Source organism: Diuraphis noxia, unplaced genomic scaffold (assembly GCF_037042655.1).
Source record: "Diuraphis noxia isolate RWA-SAM2 unplaced genomic scaffold, SU_Dnox_SAM2 contig0002, whole genome shotgun sequence".
Classification (NCBI taxonomy): Eukaryota; Metazoa; Arthropoda; class Insecta; order Hemiptera; family Aphididae; genus Diuraphis; species Diuraphis noxia.
In genome coordinates, this window is record NW_028301712.1 from 30,257,328 (window position 1) to 30,280,762 (window position 23,435).

At 27.8% G+C, this 23,435-nt stretch overlaps 1 protein-coding gene across 1 annotated transcript in view; it reads right to left on the reverse strand.

The window, feature by feature from the left end:
- Nucleotides 1-14,909, reverse strand: part of LOC107164188 (dipeptidase 1-like) — a 179,544-nt gene extending 164,635 nt beyond the window's left edge. The window contains exon 1 of the mRNA XM_015511919.2: nt 14,465-14,909. The gene's annotated coding sequence lies outside the window, so the exon portion shown is untranslated. The remainder of the gene's footprint in view (nt 1-14,464) is intronic.
- Between the last annotated feature and the right edge of the window lie 8,526 nt (nt 14,910-23,435).

Consider the following 23,435-nt stretch of genomic DNA (forward strand, 5'->3'; position numbering starts at 1 on the left):
ACATATTTAGAATTAGAAAGATTATAAATTGAATAAAGCGCATTTAAAGAAAAATTGTAGGTAAAAATGTATGATGAATCACTCAGTATAAATGTGATTATATATTATGTGTTATTATATTATATACCATACCATATATTAAAATGAAACGTTTATTTTTGATAGTTTTACTTTAATGACGTATCTATAGATATTGATACCCTGAATTATGACAAATAAGTAATAACTATTTGAAACTATACTCAATTTTCGAAATGATATATTTAAATTGAATACTTGTCTATAAACCAAAACTGTTCATCAATATTTCGTTATATATTACATTATATATAAACAAGTACAAGTGCAAACAAATTACAACTCCAATTGGTAGTTGGTATTTGTTTAGTGTGTATTTTAGTTTAATTTATTTTCTTATTGGGAGTTCCAACTTCTAACCCATGGGAAATTTCTCAAATTCTAAATAAGTTGAAGTTATGTAACTGGCGTTTGATTTTATATGCTTACATTATTATACTTATCTACTTGACATCTAATATTTTTATACTAGTGAAAACCAAATTTTATTTTTTATTGCCCATTACAAGATTAAAAACATACCTGTACTCTTTAAAAAACGTTTTATACTTTATTAAATGTAAAGTAAGTGTTTAATCATTATGAAAATACAGAATATATCACAGAAAAAACTAAAATTTATTTTTTTCAAAAAACTACATTGAAAATTTAGATTAAATAGTATTAAAAAAAAAATTATATTATTATTTAAAAAATGTCATAAAAGTGAAAAAAATCTCAGTAGATACAACAATTAATAAGCAAATTAAACTCAAATACAATTATGATAAAACATCAACAACAAATAATATTATTATTAAAAAAGTCGAATTTTTTCTTGTAAGATTCTACCTATTATTATCGAATATTTCGTTAATATAGTATTTACTATTTTGGTTTGTACGTATTTAATAACTAGAACATATTGAAATATTAATCCATTAACCATCCTAAATAAAATCAATCGATGTGTAAAAAGACTAAGTGAAAATATAAAGATTTTAGTGGAAAAAATAGGTTTTTCACTTTATCGTTACACTAGCTACATTACATTTTAAACGATTATGTCTAGTATGATAGCTACTTCTTTGATATTATTGGGTACTTCAATATTCATATTATAAAATAAAAATTAATTTTATTATAAAGCTTATCGGTAGATGCTGTAAATTATAATACTAAAGATAATATTATTAAATTAGGTACTATGTGTAAAAATAAATTTAAATAAAGAATAAGTTTAAAATAAAGAACTTTATTTATATGCATTTTTTTTTAAGTAAATTCAAATGACATAAAAAAACATTTAAAATTCAATACAATACGTATTTAATACTCAATGCGTAAATTACTACACAGCTGTAAGTTGTTTGACACTCTATTTTATTTATTTTACTGACATTTTTTTCCATCTGGTATTTTACTGCAGATTTTTACATCCGTTGATTAATGTGTTTCTTCAATTTTCAATTTAAAAACCATCGTCTTTTTATTTGGATTCTTAAAAAATAAAAAAATAGTCGACCCAGCATATTTAAACTAAATGGAGTAATAAACGGAAAAAGAGGGGAAAGATTTGACGTGAGAGATATCGATTGTATTGGAATAAATATTAATTAAGATGCTTTTGGTGTTTCTGGTTGTGAAAAAGCGATAAAGGTATAAATTCCTCTTTAGTGTTTAAATAAAAATTGAAACAATTCCATAAGTTATTTATGAAATATAAATCTATTTAATTGCAACTTTTATATTAATGTTAATATAATTTTAAGTTACAAAATTTATCATATAAATATAAATACAATTTAATGAATTATAAACAAAACTAGTGTTATAATTTATAAATAATATCAAAATTTTAATAATTGAATATTTTATAAAATACTTTGCTGTTTATACTTAAAGCTTGTACTTATAGTCTTATTTAAGTTAGCTAAAATATTTTAAGCTTCAAAGTTGTATATATTATTGTCATGAAAATGTCTTTATGATATTAGAAATATTATATTTAATTATAAATGTTTAGAAGGTTTAGTAATACATTTCAGTTGAAATTTGTACCTCTTAAAAACTTTAAAATTTGTTTTAATTTTTTTAAGTCATAAAAAAATGTTGTATGGAGCAATAAAATTAAACCCGAACTCAATTAAATAAATACCAATTTCAACTTTTCTATTAGGTATATATTTATAAAGACAAGGAGTGCTACCTACGTCTAAGACATAATGTCTTATTGTTAAATAATATTTGAAAGTAATAGAACTCAATGTTGTACGTCATACACTCATTCATATATTATTCTTCAACATATGTTATCAATTGATAAACTAATTTTATAGCTATCTATTAAAAGAGTTTTTAATCTGAAAAATGTTATGGAAAATTTTTTGAAAACTGTTCTGCATCTGCTTATGACCCACAATTATATATAATCTACTTATGATATTCATTAATTATAGTTTATTGGGTTCATAATTTTGTATAGGCGTTTATTATGTATAACAACGGTCGACATCTGACAGTCCGCGGTCCGAATCCAAACCGTAGAAGACAGAAAACTGGACCACAGAATAGACCGTCAACATATCTTACAATTTTTTTGTCTTCATAATATTATACTACTATAAAAATTTAAAGATTTGACAAAAATATTTTTCTCTGGACCTCATTTATTTATTATTTTAATTTTCCGGACTCCAATGGAAATTAATTGCCGACCTCTGATATATAATATTGGATAATGTCCGTATTTATAAGCTACTATATAAAATTTCTGATATAGGTATAGTAATATAACAATTAATACTGATTTAAACATGGCAGGTGGCACCGCTGGAAGCATTCCTATTCTAATCTTAAATTACATTGTCAAATTTGTCATCAGACTTACTAGGTTACTTACTTACTTAGGTACTTACTTATTACCAGGTTTTTATAGAATAAAATATATATTTTTTTAAATGAGGTATAGTAATTCGGCGTTCATTGGGCTCTCGTCTAATATTATATATTAATATATTATACATTTATGTATTTATAATTATTTATATATATTAATGATTTAAATTATACCTATATTAATATCTAATATCTAATATTATGCATTCACCTAGATATTTTTTCAATATAGGTAGATAATAATATATAATTGATATTATATGAAATAGGCTTAAACAGAATAGTCCTGATTTACTCATATACAAACACGAAAAATAAATAATTAAAAAAATTATAAAAAAGAAGGAAAATGCAATCAATTCTGAATGGATTCGTCTCAAATAATAATAAGGTACATTTTTATCAATTAATATCGTTAAGTATTGATTTACCTCCGATTTTAAAATGTATATTAGTACAATTTAATGGATATAATGAAAAAAAAATAATACAATAAATAAATAATAATGAAAATGTGTTTATAAATACCTACGTTGCCTTACCTATTTCTAGGGTTCGGAACTTCTTGCATTTGCATGTTTTTTTGTAGTGGTCGTAGTCTATTCTAAGTGAGTTATAAATTTATTTTATGAAATGACGAAATCAAATACTAAGTTTGGATTTGCATATTTTTGCATATTTCATCATATTTTATGAAAAGCGCATATTTGAGCAATTTTTGATATATTTGGGCATATTTCACATTTTTATATTTTTATAGATGTAAAATTGTCTGGAAAAATCATAATTGGATGGACGTAGTCTATCATATCTAAGCATCTAACACATACGTCTGTTTACGATGATATAGTATCTTTATCGCTTAATAATCAACCTTTTTATCGACAATATTGACAATTTTATAGTTGTAATAAAACCTATAATTAATCCTATACTCCTACAGATTTATCACGAAACAAAATAAATTCAAACTCTCTCAAGTAATCAGTTATTAGCCGGGTATGAATTGTACGATGAAATGAAAAGCACGTGTTCGTTCGTTAATCATATCATCACGCTTACATTATCTCTTATTAACTGTGCCTTTTTTTTTTTTAACAATTAATTTGTGTTTAAAAACGACCTAAATGAATGGTAAAATTAATCAATATATATCCGAATCAGGAAAAAAATATTTTTTCTTAGGATGGAATTATTTTATTTTGTACAAGTAGTATGTGAAACGAAAGTAGGTGTTGATAGGCGATTTATTGTCTTACAACATTTAAAAACAGAAAAACATAAATTATCAGTGAAGCGCCAACAAGGTCGGATTAATAGTACCTCACAACAGTCACAGCAGTGTTAGTATTTACTTCAACACATTAAAAAAAAAGCACGTTTAACCATGACTTGTGCAAAGCATTGTTGTCCGCCAATATCCTATTAAATAAATTAAGCAACTGCAATTTCAGAAATTTTCTAACAAAATATACAGGAAAAGAAGTACCACGTGAGTCCACTCTGCGTAAAGGTTACGTTGATGAAGTATATAAAAATACAATAAACAAAATTCGTAATACGTTATTTATGGGGAAAAAATATGGGTTAGTATTGATGAAACGACTGATGTAACCGGTAGATATGTAGAAAATGGCATTGTAGGTACATTGGAAGAAAATAATTACGGTAAACAATTTCTGTTACACGTAGAAGAGATGAAAAATGCTAACCATACCATGATTTTTAAATTATTTGATAAATCCATGAATATTCTGTGGCCGGAAGGAGTAAGACACGATGATGTGCTGTTGCTTTTGTCCGACGATGCACCCTATATGGTGAAGTCCAGATATGCAATAAAAAATCTATATTCAAAAATTATTCATGTGACATGTTTGGCTCATGCCTTTCATAAAGTAGCTGCAATTGTTGATAAAAATTTCGAACATTTTGTCGAGAGATGAAGTAAATTTTGACGGATTACCTGAAGATATGAACATTAATGATTTAAGAGGACGTTACACCCGCATGTGTTGTCTCCGTCTTACAAGTGCGTAACATTGCAAAAACTGTTTCGCGCGGGAAAGAACCGAGAAAGCTACAGTTATAACTAAGAAACGAAATTTTCACCACATAAAAAGGAGAATTTTGTCTGTGCAATATCGTTTTTATTTTTTCCGATATCACTTATAAGAAAAAAATTCTTATTGTTTCATAATACATTAATTTTGTGTTTTTTAAGCATGAATAACTTTTTTTATAGTTCTGATATCGAAAAAATAAAATCGATATTGCACAGACAAAATTCTCCTTTTTTTGTGGTGAAAATTTCGTTTCTTAGTTATAACTGTAGCTTTCTCGGTTCTTTCCCGCGCGAAACAGTTTTTGCAATGTTACGCACTTGTAAGACGGAGACAACACATGCGGGTGTAACGTCCTCTTAATATTATATTTTAAGTACCTACGCGCCGATCACTTCCGTGGGCGTTGAACGTTCTTTCTCTATAGGTATAACTACAAAAATATACTGACCGATAATTACGGTGCATTTAAATTTGAGAACATAAGATAATATCTTAACATACATTGCAATAATTTTAACGGTAAAATTATGAAAAACTTATTAAAAATAATAATACCTATATAAATGTTTTTTGTTTTTGTTTTATGTTACAAATGAACATGAAGACGATACAGATGATTAACCCATGTAAAAATTATTTTTATTACATTAAGTACCTACCTAATTTTCAGATTTTTATTTTTATAATAGTAATTAATAAATAATAATATACTTTATGCGTTTTTTTAAAACAAAAAATAAATTAGCTGTGTATTTCGATAATTTTAAGCGCAAGAAGTCCCGAACCCTACGGCTATTTCACTAATAAATATTTTTAGTGCATACATTTATTATCAGTTTATTTTTGGACATTTTAACTTATCGGCCTATTCAATTAATGAATGATAATGATCTGGTGTCAAAATTATTTCTATTAGAAATTACTACTGTACAATGTACATGCAACCTTTAGAATTATTTCCTTATCGCAGTAAATCTAATTTTTTGTTTAATTTCAATAAGTACAACCTCAAAAACTATCTTTAAAATATATTATTTAAAAATTTAGTTTTTAGCTTTTATTAATATATGTCTACATAGATGTACTATATTGTACTATGCAGTATGCACATTATTTTTGAATCGCATAAAAAAAATTCATTAGATGAAATAAATAAATAAACATTTGATAAATTACTTTCTATCTATAATGTATTAAGTTTATTTAGACTAAACTAATAGAAAGTTGTATTTATAGATACTAGATAAGTTGTTACTATACTCCATGGAAACTGTTTCCAAAGAACATGGCTTAAGGTGTTAATTTTAGTTATTGAAAGTTCTCAAATAATTTTTTTACAGTATAGTTACCTGCCAACATAGTTTGAAACTAAGTTTATAAGCACATTAAGAGTAAAGACTCATTCATATATTCGTGTTAATAATTAAAGATTATTGTATAATACCTATATAGTGGGTGGAAAACAATAAGCATCGATCATTTCAATCAGGTGTCAAAACCGAGATGAGATTTATAGTTAATTTTAATTACTCGTTTGTATATACAGTAAACAACATACCTACATATACATTTAACCGTAGTTATAGGAACTCTAGCTAAATGCTTATTTTAATTTACAATAATTACGTAAATGTATAATATTGTAGATAAATCAAAATATTTTAAACAATTATACAAACTCAATAGAAATCACAATTCTAACAATTAGTTAAACTCATATTTATAATCACTTAAAAAAATAAAAATAAAACACCGCTTTAATCTTCCTGACCATGCAATTATTCAACTAAATTAATAATTAATCTTAGTTTACTTGCCTTAAACGTTTTTAATCGTAAAAATGTATTTAAAATAACATTTGAATTATAAACATTAAAATTATAAGCGTATAACATTTAAAATAATCAAAATTATATTATCTGTTAAGTTGTTGTTAAATTGCACATTATTTGTATGTATCAACTTCAATTTCATTCTGATAAACGATAAAATTAAAAATAAATATGTATATAGGTACTATATACATGAAATTCATAGTAATACAGCACCGAGTATAATACTATACAAAAGTAATATGATAATACGAGACTTATATTTAATATATTTTCATAAAACAATCATAATAATATATTGACAACTACAGTTTCCATCCATTTAAAAACACTTGAAATCATAATAAATATTTAAGTACTCAAACCAGAGTAACGGAGTAATAAAAACAAAAACAATATAAATATAGTATTAACATATTATATATGTCGACACCCTCGTCATATTTTTATCATTTTCCAAATGATATACTATTATATTTAAATTAATATCATTGAAATACACACTTAATATGTACAAACCAAAATAACAATAACACCGCTCGTTTATGCTATTCTAAGCGAAATACGTGGATAGTACGATGGATATAACCTAACCTACGTTATACTCTCTATCCAATCCATTGAGAAGTTATTAACTGTTTAATTTAATGAATATGACGTGAATCATACATGCTGACAACTTCCATTTAAAATGTCTTAACCTAATCCATGTTCTCAATTCGTAATGGAAGTATTCCTTGCGTTTGCAATAATAATATAATACATTACGTTGTATGGTACACGAATTCAATCCCTTAAGACTTAAGAATAGTAAGTATGCACAAATTATAATATTATAATAGTAAATATACGTACATCGTACATGAGTATAATTTAGTAATAGGCATATAATATAGTATATTCATGTGTATACAATATAATATATATATATATATATATATATATATATACACCTAATATACATGCTACCCATGTTTCACGTAGTATAAATTTGGAATAAATATTAAAAAATGTAAATTTTCTGTAAGTTATAATATCGTATATGCATATCTCATGGTTAAGAAATTGAATTTGTGGACCTAGTTAGATAATAATATGATGTCAAAATTAGTACATAACTGAAAGAATACAACACTTTAAGTAGGAGAACCCGAGGAGCTGGGATATATTTAATAGAAAATAGAATAAATAGTTTAATAATAATAAATTACACATGTAATATTATAGATTACAACAATATTGTAATGTATACTTTCTTAATATTTGAAAATAAAACAAAAGCACTCAGCAATAATTAATACTATGAAGACAAATCAAAGGATTCTATTATAATAAAATTAGACATTAGTTAATGTGATCATCAATATATTATTATTAATACGTATGTAGTGCGATATAGGTAAATTGCAAAATTTAATTTCCTCTCCTTGCTTCTCTATACTATATTTCTCTGAGCTATATTAAAAATATAAGCTAATTCAAATACAAATATATCGATTCTCCGATGATTTAAATTTATCATATTATTAAATCAAAATCTGTTGAAATTAAAATATTAAAAATCTAATAGCACATAAATTTAAATAATCTTTAATGTATAACATTTTAATTTTTTTATTGTATGTTTAACTTATCGTTCAACATTCAAATCGAAGGCATATGGTAGTATTGAAACTGCATTGCGTCAACTGATATTATGATTGACACACAACACATAATTATTTTCCTCTATAAGAAATGTATTCTAGTGCGCATTATTGGTTGTATCGATTCAAATATTATAAAATCATCTAAATATTATAGCAAATGATGCTACATATCAAATGAAAAACAGTTAAATTTTTTTGAATCTTGTCGATAGTTTTAATTTTTACACACACCAAATGTAAATATATTTCAAATTATATTTCCTACAGTTCAAATATTAAAATATATGTGATAAACTTATTAGGGAACCTACCTATTTATATCCTAACGAACTATATTAACCTAGACTTTCGTCATACTCGTAAATCGTAGCATTTAAATTATAAATGTAAATCCTGTTTTAATTACCTTCCTACCTGATTATGTATTCAATTTAGTTTCATATTTTTAAACATAATAAATTATAAAAGTACACATTTTTACATTCAAATCTATTTTCGCTATAGGTTAGGTAACTAAGGTAAAAAATATCATCTATAACCTAACCTTTGTATCTTATATGATAATTATTAATATTTAAATTATTTCAGCAGGTCTGACTAACATATATTGTGATCTACCATAACTATATGTTATATACGGTCATGCAGATATGAGTGTGATGTACAGATATCCCAATTTATCGAAGGTATAAAACTTAATCAAAACTACTATTATAAGATAACATTATGTACGTTTAAATAAAGATCTTATAGTAGTAATAATCTATCCACTAACACAAGTTTTATCGCCCGTTAATAGCGAATTTCACTTTAGTTTTAACCTCAACTATCGTTGTGATCACCGATCGTTGAGATCAGATGAAATTAAATTATTGTCAATTTATTCATTATTGTTCTTATATTTGAGCTATATTATTATTATTATTATTTTCTCCACTTTAACTATGATCATTGATCAAATACGCACAATTTTATGTTAATAAAATATTTATTTTTATTCCTATTTTAAAAATTATATTTAACCGATTCAGTACCTAACACTTATCAATTATAAATAATCACTGCTAAAATATTAATAATCATAAACAATATCATGTAACTATTTACTACATCATATGATCATCTATAAAGTTCCCATCAGAAATAAATTGTGTTATTTAATTTTATAGTTTAGATAGCATTCTTCATTAAATCGAGTTTATTAATTATAGGTAGGTATGCGCAACATTCAAATAAACAATTTTTGTTTTATAGTTTGAACTGTTTGAAGTACAATATATATTTTATTTCTAAAAGCTCGTGTATTTTGTTGCATATCGCATTACATACCAGTACTACCATTTACTACATAACTTACTAGGAAAATAAAGCAGAATAGATCGATATTTAATTCCTGTAATAACTAGTTCCATAGAAGTTATGCTTTAAAATCCCACAAAAACACGAACAATAATGTAGGTATAAAAATAAAATACTTTGAAAAAAGGACTGCGCACAGCATACCATCCATAGTTGGTATTTCGCTAAATATGTCAATGCAATGTAAATTAATTTCAAATATAATTTGAATAGAATGTAAAATTCAAAATTTAAATAGGTACCTGCCCCAAAATCAGTCATTTGATAAACTATTAAATTATTAAAATGTTGAACATATCATGCTCCTATACCACAGCTAAACAAGTTTAAAAATATATATACAGATGCCTATGTAGTATGTATACACATATCAAACGGTTGAAACATTTCAAAGCTTAAAAATTTAAATTTATTTTTCAAAATTTTAAGAAGCTTTTGTTTACCATAAATATAGTATTCAATATAATAATGTAAAAATTGTTAAAATAACTATCAATTTTCGATCAATTAATTATAATATAGTAAAGGGATATCATATCAAACCTTTTTTTCTGGGGATGAAATTTTTTTTAGGGAGTGTAGTACGTGATCCATTCAAATGTTCGTTTTATTGTGCGATCGCGACGAGTGGAAATCAAGAGAGGCTGAGGGTATGAATATATATATTATTCTGTCTGTCCTTTATGTATTCCTAAATGGCTGGACTGATTGCGACAACATTTGGTACAGTCTGTACCGTACAGATATATATTAGACATATAGGCAGAAGGAAGGCTAAGTTAAAAAGTGATAGGCCCAACCCCAGGAGATGCTCGAATAAACATTTTAAAATTTACGATGGAAATTTTTGTTCATTTATAAATGGTTTCTATTAGTGATGGTTGCTTATTATTATTATATTATTAATTTAACATTTATTTTAAATGTTAAATGAATTATTTTTAACTGTGCACTTTGTAGTCTGTAAAAAATTCTACCTTTAAAATTATGTCTCCCAAAAAAAGATAGATCGATAGTTGTACGCCTCAAGCATGAAATAAAATGGCAATACGAGCTTCAGAAACAATTGAGCAAAGAGATTATGAATGATAATTAGGCCTGTCACTTTTTAACTTAGCCTATCTTCTGCCCATAATTCTAATATATCTCTGTACTAAATTTCATCGCAATCGGTCCAGCCGTTTAGGAATGTATATAGGACAAAACAGTCCTATTTATATATAATATATACATAGCTATATATTTATATAAATGGATTTCTGTCTGTTTATCCTTTATGTATTCCAATTCCAATTGATGGACAGATTACAACGAAATTTGGTATAATTATAATTACAGTATTCATCCAAGAGTCATTGTGGTTATTGGACAAATTGATAAATTATGCATATATATATATATATATATTATAGAGCAGCGGTTCCCAACCCATGGGCCGCGGCCCACTTGTGGGCTCTGAGCAGCATGGAACTGGGCCGCAAGCCATAGGTATAATATTAATAAATATTATATATATATAGGTAATATAATTAAGTTTTTTTGTAATGAAAATGTTTTTTTTTAATTTTTTTAATTTTTTATTCCTAATAACTATATATGCATGTATATATGTATATAATATATATTATAATTTTATAAAAACGTATATAGGTATGCTATGGGTGGGCTTCAAATAATTTTTTACACAATTAGTGGTCCACGAAACTAAAAAAGGTTGGGAACCGCTGTTATAGAGCATTCAAATTTAAGAATGGGGCACCAAGTAGTGCTGTGTTGACGGAAATTTAAAATTTCCAGAATTAAATACCATTCCAGTTGGTAAACCGATTGCGATAAAATTAATTGGTACAGAGAATTATTAGACCTATAATTGGCAGAATATAGGTTAAATAAAAAAGTGATCGGCCCAAATACCATTCAATATTATATGAATATTTGAATTGTTAGACTTTACTCGATAAAACGAATAAATTCACATAATGATAAACTAAATTGAATATCGTTGTAAGATTATTACTTAGTATATTTTAACCGTTGCCTATTTATATGTATAAAAATATACTGCTGCATAATCATAGGAAACGAACTTAACACTCGATTTGAGGCATATAGGAGGTAGGATTTTTAACGGGCTACGAAGTGCGCAGCTTCAGCTAGTATATACATATATATAAGCTGCTGTTAAGATGATGCATAAAAAGAAAAACCTTGATGAGAGAAAAAAACAAAAACTAATAAATTACGAACCTAATGCGGTATAGGTAAAAAAAACGAAAATCGTGCCGAAAGAAAACCACTATATTTTAATTGTTATACAGTAGTTATATCTTCTTATATTGTGTTATTATTATTTTTATCAGTAATACATGTCGATATCGAATTGATAAATTACAGATAAATTGATAATATTGATAGATTTATAGTTTAGAAGATTTTAATAATTCTAGGTAGGTACATACAAAAAAAAAACCATACGTAATATAGTGAAACCTCTGAATAGCGGATACTCTCGGTCACCGAAATTTTGTTCACTATTTAGAGGTGTCCGGTATTTAGAAGAAAACATTTTTTATTAATAAATAAATAAATTCAATAATTTTATTTTATATTATTTTTACATTAATTAAATATATGATAAAACTAATATTTATGAAAAAAAAAGTTACCTAAATTTTTATCTTATTTTTACATTAATTAAATATTTCTTAAAAAAATAAAAACTAACATTTCTGAAAAAAATCTGTTACTTTAGTTTGTTTACTTATTGCAAGCGTAGTTATTTCGTATGTCAAGGTATTTTCTAATAATTGGACTGTGTTTGAGAACAATGAACTTTCCGTACCTCGATAGAAGAAATATATTTACGCATGTCTTTTATTGCTAGCAATACCCTCGCAGACTTCTTATTTGTGAAATTTCTTGATCTTCGGGCCCATTATTTTCTTCATCGTTTTTTTCTTCATTTTGTGTAGACATGCTCGAACTATCAGATGGATTTTCAATATCAGCGTCGTAATAAGTCTCTACGCAATCGTCTAGTGTTATGCAGTAATTTTCCGTACCTAATTTTATTAATAAGACTGCCAAGTTCTTCTATGGGTGTAAGTAGATCATCAACGTCTGTAACGTTGTTATCACGGACCACGGTGCCTAAAGCCAGATCGCAAAAACCATTTCTTCACTGTTTCTGGTTGAAAGTTTTTGTAGATGAAGACACCCAGTGAATTACATAGGACAATGCATTAGATACAATATTTCGTTGACGCGATAATAATATTATTGCAATGATTTAACGGATAAGATAAGATATTCATATACAGTATAATAATGTACACATAAGATCACTTAATAATATTCAGGTATTCCAAAATAATTTTTAATTTAAAATAAAAATTCCTAATATCAATGTCATAAAAGTGTCCGTTATTTAGAGTGTCCTGTATTTAAAGATAAATAGTAAAAATGTCCCAGTCTCCTAAAAAAAAGTCCGTTATTTGGAGATGTCCGCTATTTAGAGGTGTCCGCTAAGAGAGGTTTCACTGTACTTCATTATAATATTATTATAGGTATAGATAAGTAGTAAAAACGATTATCTGTTGTAACGGACAATGAAGTTTTTTTTTAAACTTTATTATATGGCTCACAATACACACGTCACGAACGATGTAAATTATATTATATAATTGTATACTCATTTATTTATTTATTAATGTAATAATTTCTTTTTTCATCGATTTGTGATCAAATGTATACACAGTACGTGTTGTACTGTTATAGGGTAATACCAATTTGGATTTCGGACACACCAAAAATCTAACATACAAAACACAAAACTTAGTAGGTACTCACATGATATCGACGTTTGATATGACGGGAAACTTCAAGTGATAGTTGATAGTTGATACATTTATTGAGATCAAAACTACCCAATACAGTGCACTTTCACATTATACAGTTACAATATATGACTTACATGATTAAGTCAAAATGCATATTATTATATTATTATGACCTCAGTCGTGGTGAAATTATGTGGCTGATTTTTTGACAAGCACTACATTTTGATAGTTAATAAATCATAACTTATGGTTAAAAGACGATAAATATTCCTCCCCCCCCCCCCCCATTACTGCTATTTTATAAGAGTCGATACGATAACAATCATGCATGATATATACTATCATTTTATATACTCAGTGCTTGAATTGCAGAGGTCAAGAGGGATGTAGTACCTGTTCTTTTTTAAAAATATGTTAACACATCCTCTCTAATTATATATCCTGATTAATGAGAATTTTTTTATCTCTGGGTTAGCAAATTTTTATACATGTATTTTTTTTTCTAATCCAAGCCCTAACAAACATAACACCTATATTTCAGGATTAACTTTAAATAGAAATGTTTTAGCGTAGGTACTGCTTCCAAAGATTATACGCATAATATAGGTACCTACCTACCTACTGGGCAGTCAGACGTTTTTTTAAACCTCAACACATTTTCGTCAATTCGATCTGCCAACCACAGCCCATCCCGCCAAATGTATATCTTGCATCCAACAACATGTATTTTTAGCCTTTTAGGTATTTAAGTCAACGGCACTCACCCAACGCCAAGCGAACGTGTTGCATGAACGTATTAGCTGCAGTTGGAGGCGGCGGCGACACATTCGCATAATCGACCGCCCGAAACGCCAGCACGGTGACGGCCACGTGTGCACAGTGCAAATAAGGTACGACAACAGCAACTATTGTTGGTAATTTGAAAAAACCACGCGTTAATTGTGTGCTCGCGTCGTTCGGGCGCAAAACGTGACGAAGCGGCAGTGATTGTGCACAGTGAACGATAATGTAGGCACGTGAAATAAAATAATAATTATGACAATAATTTAATATGCCGTGGAAAAAAAAAATGTTCTATCGTTGTTGTTGAAGTCGCGTGTATTCGGGGTACACGCGTAACGACACAATGACAACCGCGCGGTGTTCAGAGCAGACCCCCGTGCACGGTGTGGCCGTGCCGCACAGCGACTACAACGCGGTTACACAACACCGCTGTAACGGCGGCGGCGGTGGTGGCTGTGGCGACGGCGTCGGCGGGATTGTCGGTGCACGAGATGGTTGGATGGGTTGGTGGGTGTACAGGGGGCGCACCTTGGCGACGGCGACGACGCCGCTGCTACACACCCTCAGCCCGGCCACGCTCGAGTCACGGAAAAACCCGGGGGCTTGACTCGACCGAATCCGAGCGCGCGCGGCCGTCCGTCCCCGGCCAAAAGGGCGCCCGAAATGGTGACGCCGGCGGCCAGCGGCCACGCGTTTCTATAGACGGCTCGCGCGCCCCGCGATCGCGGCGTATAAAACGTGAGCGGTGACGGCGGCGGTGATGGTGGCCGCCGCCGACCGCGCGTGTTTAATTATTAATTAACGGTCGGTATGACGAGAACACGGCTATAACAGCGGGCGACCAAGATTGTGTCGGCGGTGGTACAGAGACGCGAGACACGGGTACGCGGACTGCAAAGAACGCCCGTTGCGATTTACCCGGTCCATTTCCCCCGAGCTTACCACCGTCATAATGTCTACGTTTTTATTTTATTTTCTATTTCGTTACTTCTGTTACCTGCCTACAATCACTTTTAGTTTTTGGGCAACACTCGTTTGCATCTTACTGCAACACTGAACATAATAATAATATATTACTGTTTTGAAAATATCGAACAAAAATATTATGGTCAGTGCCGCGCGGAGTTACGGTGACTCAACTTCAGTCCGGGGGTACTGGAGGCCCTCTTCATAATTTTCAAAATAATGTGTTGGACAATAATTTTGAATTTTAAATTTATTCTTACAAAACTGAGAAAAATACTGAAGACCAATCACTACCAGAATCATATCATTTCATATTTTTGTAATTGGTTTATAATAATTGATAATTTATTATATTATGTAATAGTCAATGGCCCAATAGGTATAACCAATATATTATGTTAAAAGCCTAAAAGATAATAATAGTGCGGACGCTCATTAGTTCTAATTCAATAAATACGGACATTTATTTTTATTATTATTATGATAAATTATTAGGTATAATCTATCCGGCGCGCGCAGTGGTGTTGTAAGATAATTCAGCGCATACGCTATTATGACGAGCGCACTAATGCAAAAAACAATATATTAATATAGGACATACAGGTTGCAGATTAGATACCTACCCGTTTAGGTGGCTATATATAGGAACTTAACCTTTTTATAGTAGGTGTTAGGTAATATATGTAAACTCAACAGATTCTAATTTTTAAAACAGTGATTACATAGAATTAATTTTCCGACAAGTAACCTGCAGTGAATAATGCATGTGCATTCTACCTTGATGAGTTGACGGAACGTCCGGCTGCAAATCCTCAGGAAACAGGTGGTAGGCTAGAGGAGATAAGACTTGTTTCGTCACTGTTACCAGAATACTATATACAAAACGCATTCATGGACTACAACGCTAAACAGTAAGTTATAAACCTAGATTCATGGTCGGAATTTCTACTCACGGCACAACACTAAAATCGCGAACGCCTAAAATAGGAAAGAAAAGCAAAACTAGTATTAACGATTGTCGGATGATGGCCTGGAAAAAATGACTCACACTGACCATTTAACAAGCGTATAACCAATGGAAAATATGGAGATTATACTTAGGCCACCAATACCACTCATAAATAGAATTAGGATGTTGATGACTTTTGGATTTTTTTTCCTTTTATTCTATACAATGCTATCCTAACTAAAAATTTGTTTCGTGCTCCCTTGATGCAGAATGTTCTGATTTTATTTCATGATTTTTTTGTATTTTTAGCTATAAATGCATTTTTTTTTAACGTCATTTTTTAATCCTTTAGGTAATTTTTTTCAAATTTTAAATTAGAGAAAGTGTTAAACCAGAGTTTGGAAACAAATTTTATTTATTTAAAATTTTAAAATCTAACTCTGAATTTGGATTTATTGTTTGAGACCTTAGGTGTTATATATTGTCAAAATAATATTGATAAAACAAATGCTCTTTCAAACTCATACACGCTTATCAAACGTTACGCTTATCGAGTATTATATTTATAAATTGTATGGAAAAAATCCAAAAAACAGGATTAAATTGATATAGACATTAGATCTATTGATTGACGTGCTTATAATTGTAGTAAAAGGAACTATTGTCAGTATTGATTCAGTTTTTAAGGTAATTTTTTGAAGTTTTTAGGGCATTTTTGCATTTTTTTTAAGGCATTTTTGTGTGTTTTTTAAGTCATCGACATCCAAACTCTACTCATAAACATTGCGTAGTCGGTAGTCGGTTCTCACCGGTGATTACCGTAGTCTGGTACATTATAATTTATAATTTATGTTGTGGCGTCAACTTTTTCGAACGCAATCGTGAGAGGCACAACTGAGGCCTATTATCATTATTTAAGAAGTTTTCCATATTATGTGGAATTACAGTGGATAATTACGATAATTTTCTTGATTATCTTAAAAGCTCGGAATTGAAGAAAGAAAATGCAAATATGACATTATAATGTTTAAAAAAAAATGACAACAAACATTTTCAATTCGTAAAACTGTCGAGATTATAATAATACTTTTTCTAATTGGCTTAAATGCATTTAATAATTTTAATAAAAAATACGATAGTTTAATACTATTTTTATGAAAAAGTTTATTTATTTGCTATGACTAAAGATCTCTAATATTTATCATATATATTATATAGTTTTAAAATATAATTGAAATCATCTAATTTTGAAATGATTTTAATTATAAAATTCAAAACATCACGGAAAAAATAAAGTCATGGTTTTCCTTTAAATTAGTGAAAAATGATTTTAAATGACTTTAAAATTTTGAAAAATGCCTTAACGATAAAAACTGCAAAATAAAAATTAGTCATTTATGCATATGTTATGATATTGAAACAACACATTCCCATAGCTAAGAAATTATCTTCATAAAAATGCTTCAAAAATAAATAAAAAAGTTATCTAATTCTGAGCTATAGGCCCATCACTCATCAGCCTTAAGTCGGCCGTGGTCTTTACCGCCTCCGCAGTGATCGACAATATTATGAGTTGTTTGATTGTTTCTCCTGAATTATAACCTCGGGGTCTAAACGAAACAAGCCATCCGACCCGTTTCCTACGAGGCTCTTTTTCCTTTGAAGAAGTAAAAAACAAAAATGCATTTCACTGCACAAACTGTTTAGAAAGGGAAAAATGTGTAGGTACAAAAATTAATGATAAGTCCAATTACATTTTGTTCTTTTAATTAATTTCTCACAGTGGAAAAACTGCAATTTTATTATATTCGTATTTCGAAAGCTAATTGCTTATCGTCGCGTGATGAGAGAATCGTTTTTCCATTTGATTGCTCGGTTACACCGATAAATTTCACAGGTAGAGGTATAAAATTCCATCGTAAAAAAAGCACAATAGTACGACGACATACGACTTACTTGACTTAGACCCATACATTTTATGATATAAACCTAGAGTAATAAATAATAATTATCTACACTATAATTTCACCTATTACTATTATCATAAATTAAAATTAATATTCTCGTATATTTTAATATTAAACCATCATGTACATTGAATATACACACTTCTTTTTATCCTCCATTGAGTAGAGACAAATTGTTATTGTTATTATCCAAATGATTATTATATAGTAATCAAGCTATGCCCTTTAAGGCTTTAAATCGAAATATTAACATTTGATGGGCAATTCTTAAAAGTGAATCGATCTTTTTAATCGATTTAAATTGAAAAGAAAAGATCGACTCAAAAAAAAGACCAGTGACAAAAAAGCGATTCTTAAAAATCGAAATTTTTTATCACTAAATGGCATGTTTTGACGTACCTAATGCCTCCTCGTGGCGGTGTGATTCATAACGATTAATATAATAATATATAAAGGTTTTCTATACTCATCGTTAGTCATTATCATTACTATCAAAAATTTTTATTGATCTTAAAAGGTCGAGCCCTGGAGATCGATTCAAAAAACCGATTAATTGTATGAAAAAGATCGATTCAGATCACCCATCACTAAATTATTTATTATTTGACAACTCACTTTATTCATCGATTTAATATAACAAAATTATTATAAAAATAAGTTGACGAAGCACAGATGATTTTGCATTTATAATGGTTTTGTATTAGAGTAGGGGCCTTATTCCATTATTGTTGCTTGTTTTAACTGGTTGTAAAAAATGTATACTCACATCTACGTGACCACACACATAAATGTTACAAAGGTGAAAGACGAATCTATTAAAATGGTAATTTTATAGTAGATACCAATCTAAATGTAGAGGTGAGACATGTAGTAGGTAGGTACTATATCTAATACTGCAAGAAAAATAAATTCTCTAAGGTCGAATTAAATAACAAAAGACATATTATTTCATCTGAAAAGAAACCTTTTATACCACAAAATTATGCTAATTTAATGTTTAATATAATCTGGCTAAATGATACTTTAAAATATTTATAATATAATTCCAATTCTTTAATCACAAAATAGTAAATAAATTCATGAACAATCATAACAATACAATGTGGATAAATTTGATCTTAATAAATTATGTAATGAATTTTTTTTTATAGATAACTAAACAATTGCCAATTGGTATCTATTAAATAACATTCCTTGTAAGTATTAAACATTTAAATTAATAAATGTACGTTATTTACATTTTGTGCACGACAAATATATGTTATATTTATATCATACTAAAACAAATATATTTAAAAAAAAAAACTTTTATTAATCGGAATTCATAATCCTACGTTAAACATTATTCATAATCTCGAGAACATTGTATATTTGTATAAATACCTCGAATAAACATGAGCTGCATAAATTAGTTACATAGACTACAGGTAAGTACTATTTGCCATTTTGTATAGATTTTACTACTCAATGGTAATTATAGAAAAGTTACTATCATAAATATATGAATTAAATTATAGCAAGAAATAAAAAATATTAAATATTAAGCGTTATAACTTGTAAGACATCAGAATTTTAACACTCGAGTTTATTGAGTAGTAGGTACCTAAATTAATAACTATTATAATTATAGTACCTAAAATACCAACACTGTTTATAAATAAAAACAATTCTGAAAAATATTTACTATTATTTTATTAGGTAGCCATTTTCAGGATAGTGTATAATTTAAATAAAAAATGGGTAGGTACCCTCGTATACATATAAGTATATTGATATACAGACTACTACAAAGGCTATAGTGCCTCGTCTATGTCTCATAATATGTATAGACAAAAGTAGGTGGTACACAAAATACTACGAATTAAATTGAAATACATTCTTGGCTATTTATCATCTCTGCGTTTGAAATTCTTTGTGTAATAATGTGTTAACAATTGCAACAAAATAATTTACAAAAGTTACTTAATTATAATATATTTGTATGAATTAAAATACGGCACCTATACATCAATAGAGAATTAAACCATTTAAACCACTAGGCGCTTGGAATTAAGCATAATTTCTTAATAAATCTAAATGAAGGTATCTATTTTAAAATTTTAAAACTGAAAACAAAATAATAAAAATATTACCTATCTTTCAATTGATGTAAGTATAGGTTATATAGGTTTTTAAATATTTCAATGCAAAAATATAGGCCAATAACTAATATATTATATAATAATCAATATAGGTTGGAACCTATACTAAACGTTTAAATAATATCGTTTATTACTTATGAACAAATAGGTACTTAACTTTCATATTGAACGATACTTTATGAGTTTTACTTAACATTTACGTTAACAAAATGCTTTTAAATACTTTTACGTAATCTTAGTCCGTAGACATATTGTATAATATATATTATATTCTAGAAGGTCATTTTATTTTTTATCCATTTTGTTTCATCGTCTTTTTTCCTTATTATTAGTGTATGTATATTATTATACTGTATGTATATTTTTTTTCTCGTTACAAAAGTAGGCGACGTAGTTTTTATCAAAAAGGGTATCATTGAGTGGTAACAAGCAGATGCAAAAAAAAAAATGATGGAATTTTTAATGAGACGGAAAGAAAATCGTACGTCGTTGAACACGAGAACAATTTCACTAGCTATAGCACCTACATTATAAAGTCTATATGGATAATAAAATATTGAATGTGCATTCATTAATTTTAAAATCCTTATTTTTCTCCAAAAATGGGGTTTCAATTTAAAACATGCACTGTATATTATTTTGATATACTTGTACACTGATACTTGAAAAAACCTTTGGTGGATTTGTTCGATTATTTTATAAGTATCTTTACCTTTACCTGCATAATTTATTTCATTCTACAGATTTTATATTAGTAATCTAGAACACATCTAAATCTATGAAAACTAATAAATATTCGACAAAATCTATGGTAGGGAGGTACATACATAGGTACCTATTTATTATTCGTACTTATTGATACAAATATATTAAAAATTATCTTACCTACATAAATATTATCATATTTTTAAAAAATCTTTTTACTTTTGCATATTATACATTAATATTATATTACGTGCACAAAAATAGGAAATTCCCGGAAATAAAAAACATCTTTCAATGTCTTAACTGCCAGTCATTGGGGCATACAATAAATTGCTGTTGTAACTTCCGCGTTTTGTGAAATATGGTAATCAACACCCCACAAACGATTGTGAAAAAAACGGAAATCCTTTGTCAAATGTACCCTACATACTGAAATTTATACCACAAATAGTGAATACTATAAGACTAACCTATAATAGTATAATACTAGTTTTGAAAAATAACATCTCTCATCCTGATCCAGGTAGGTTATTTGCTTCAAACCATGAAACATCCAGAAATAGTTTATAGGAGGAAAAGGTACTAATATCTATAACTTAATTACTTTATAATAGTTGTTTTCTTTGGTCTTTAAATACCTAATATAAATAGTTATATGATGTGTATTGATATTTGATAATAATATTTCATATTAGCTAACAGATTAGGTAGGTACCTACTACCTACTAATAAACATATTTTATGTAGACAATTATAAGCTTGAAAAATTGTACCTATAAATTATATAATAAAGGTCAACTCATAATATGTATAGTTATTAATTAGTATTATTAGTAATATATTACTATCATTTGAAGATTATTAAATAAAATAAATTATTATACACTTACCTATATTTACCCACTCAAATAATAATTGTTAAGTACCCATTATAGTTGTAGGTATTATCTATTAGAACTTAGAACACAGCTAGGTATCTGATATACAGGTATCTGATAATACATGCTAGGATTTAGATAGGTAGGCATTATTTTTACAGTTTTAAAAATATTCATTTATTTAAAGGATTTTATTTATTATTATACCCACATGTGATCACATACCTAATGTGTTGTTTTCTATTCGCTAACAGCGAATACCTACTTAACAAGCAACAGTAACTTTAATATTCAAAGTACATATTTATTTTACTTTATTATTTTTAATATTATGGTAAAATCAAATCGCCTATCATAAAAATTTAAAGGTAAGAATATTACCTAGGGTACCATCATATTATACTTTATATATATTTTAATTATAATTATCTATGAAACAAGTGTTCAGTATTTTCTACGGTTTTTTTACTTTTTATTAGGCTAAATTTTAATATATGAAAACATTTTTATCTCAATTTCATATTTTAATTGGTGAAGAGGAGGTCTGAATGACTGAATCTGAACCCCATACCTATTTATAACTTATAAGTATAAAAATCTTCACGAAACAAATATCCGAAAAAAAAAAATTAATATATCTGTGCAAAAAAATATTTGTTAGCAATTTTATCAACAATCAATTGGTTATTTCATATGATATATTGAATATTCAAATAACTTGTCCTACCTATTTAAAAAGTTCAATTTTGTTTTGTTTCGGATGATATTTTAAAAATTTAGAACCATAACCAAGGTTTTGTATTGATAGTGTTTATGGCAGATCATTATTTGAATATTATTTAATTTTGATGAATTTCATTAAAAAGATAGATAAAAGGATAAAACATAAAACCCAATATGTTAACGTTTTACCATGAGGAAGTAACAACTAATAACAAATAACTAAATCATAAACAGGAACGGATTGGGATAAAAATTCGGCCTGGGAAACCTGTACCTAAGCCGGCTCTTTATGAAAAATAAATATACTCAAATTTAGTTACACAAATATATTTATAAACAATTTATTTCAATTTATTATGTAATTAATTATTTAGTTAATGTTTTAGAGGTACTAGCTATAATAGTAGCTACTTTATTGATTATGTTATCTGTATCTGTAGGTATTTCTTTTTCGACGGACATTAACATAAACGCCAATCTTGGATTCCGATAGTCTGTTTTTAATACATTTTAATGTCTAAAATGTTCACTCACATGCTACCTACGCAAAACGCAAATGGTATGAATCGATATTTATAGTGTATTTAAATAATTTATAAAATTTATACGTAGGTACCTGAGTT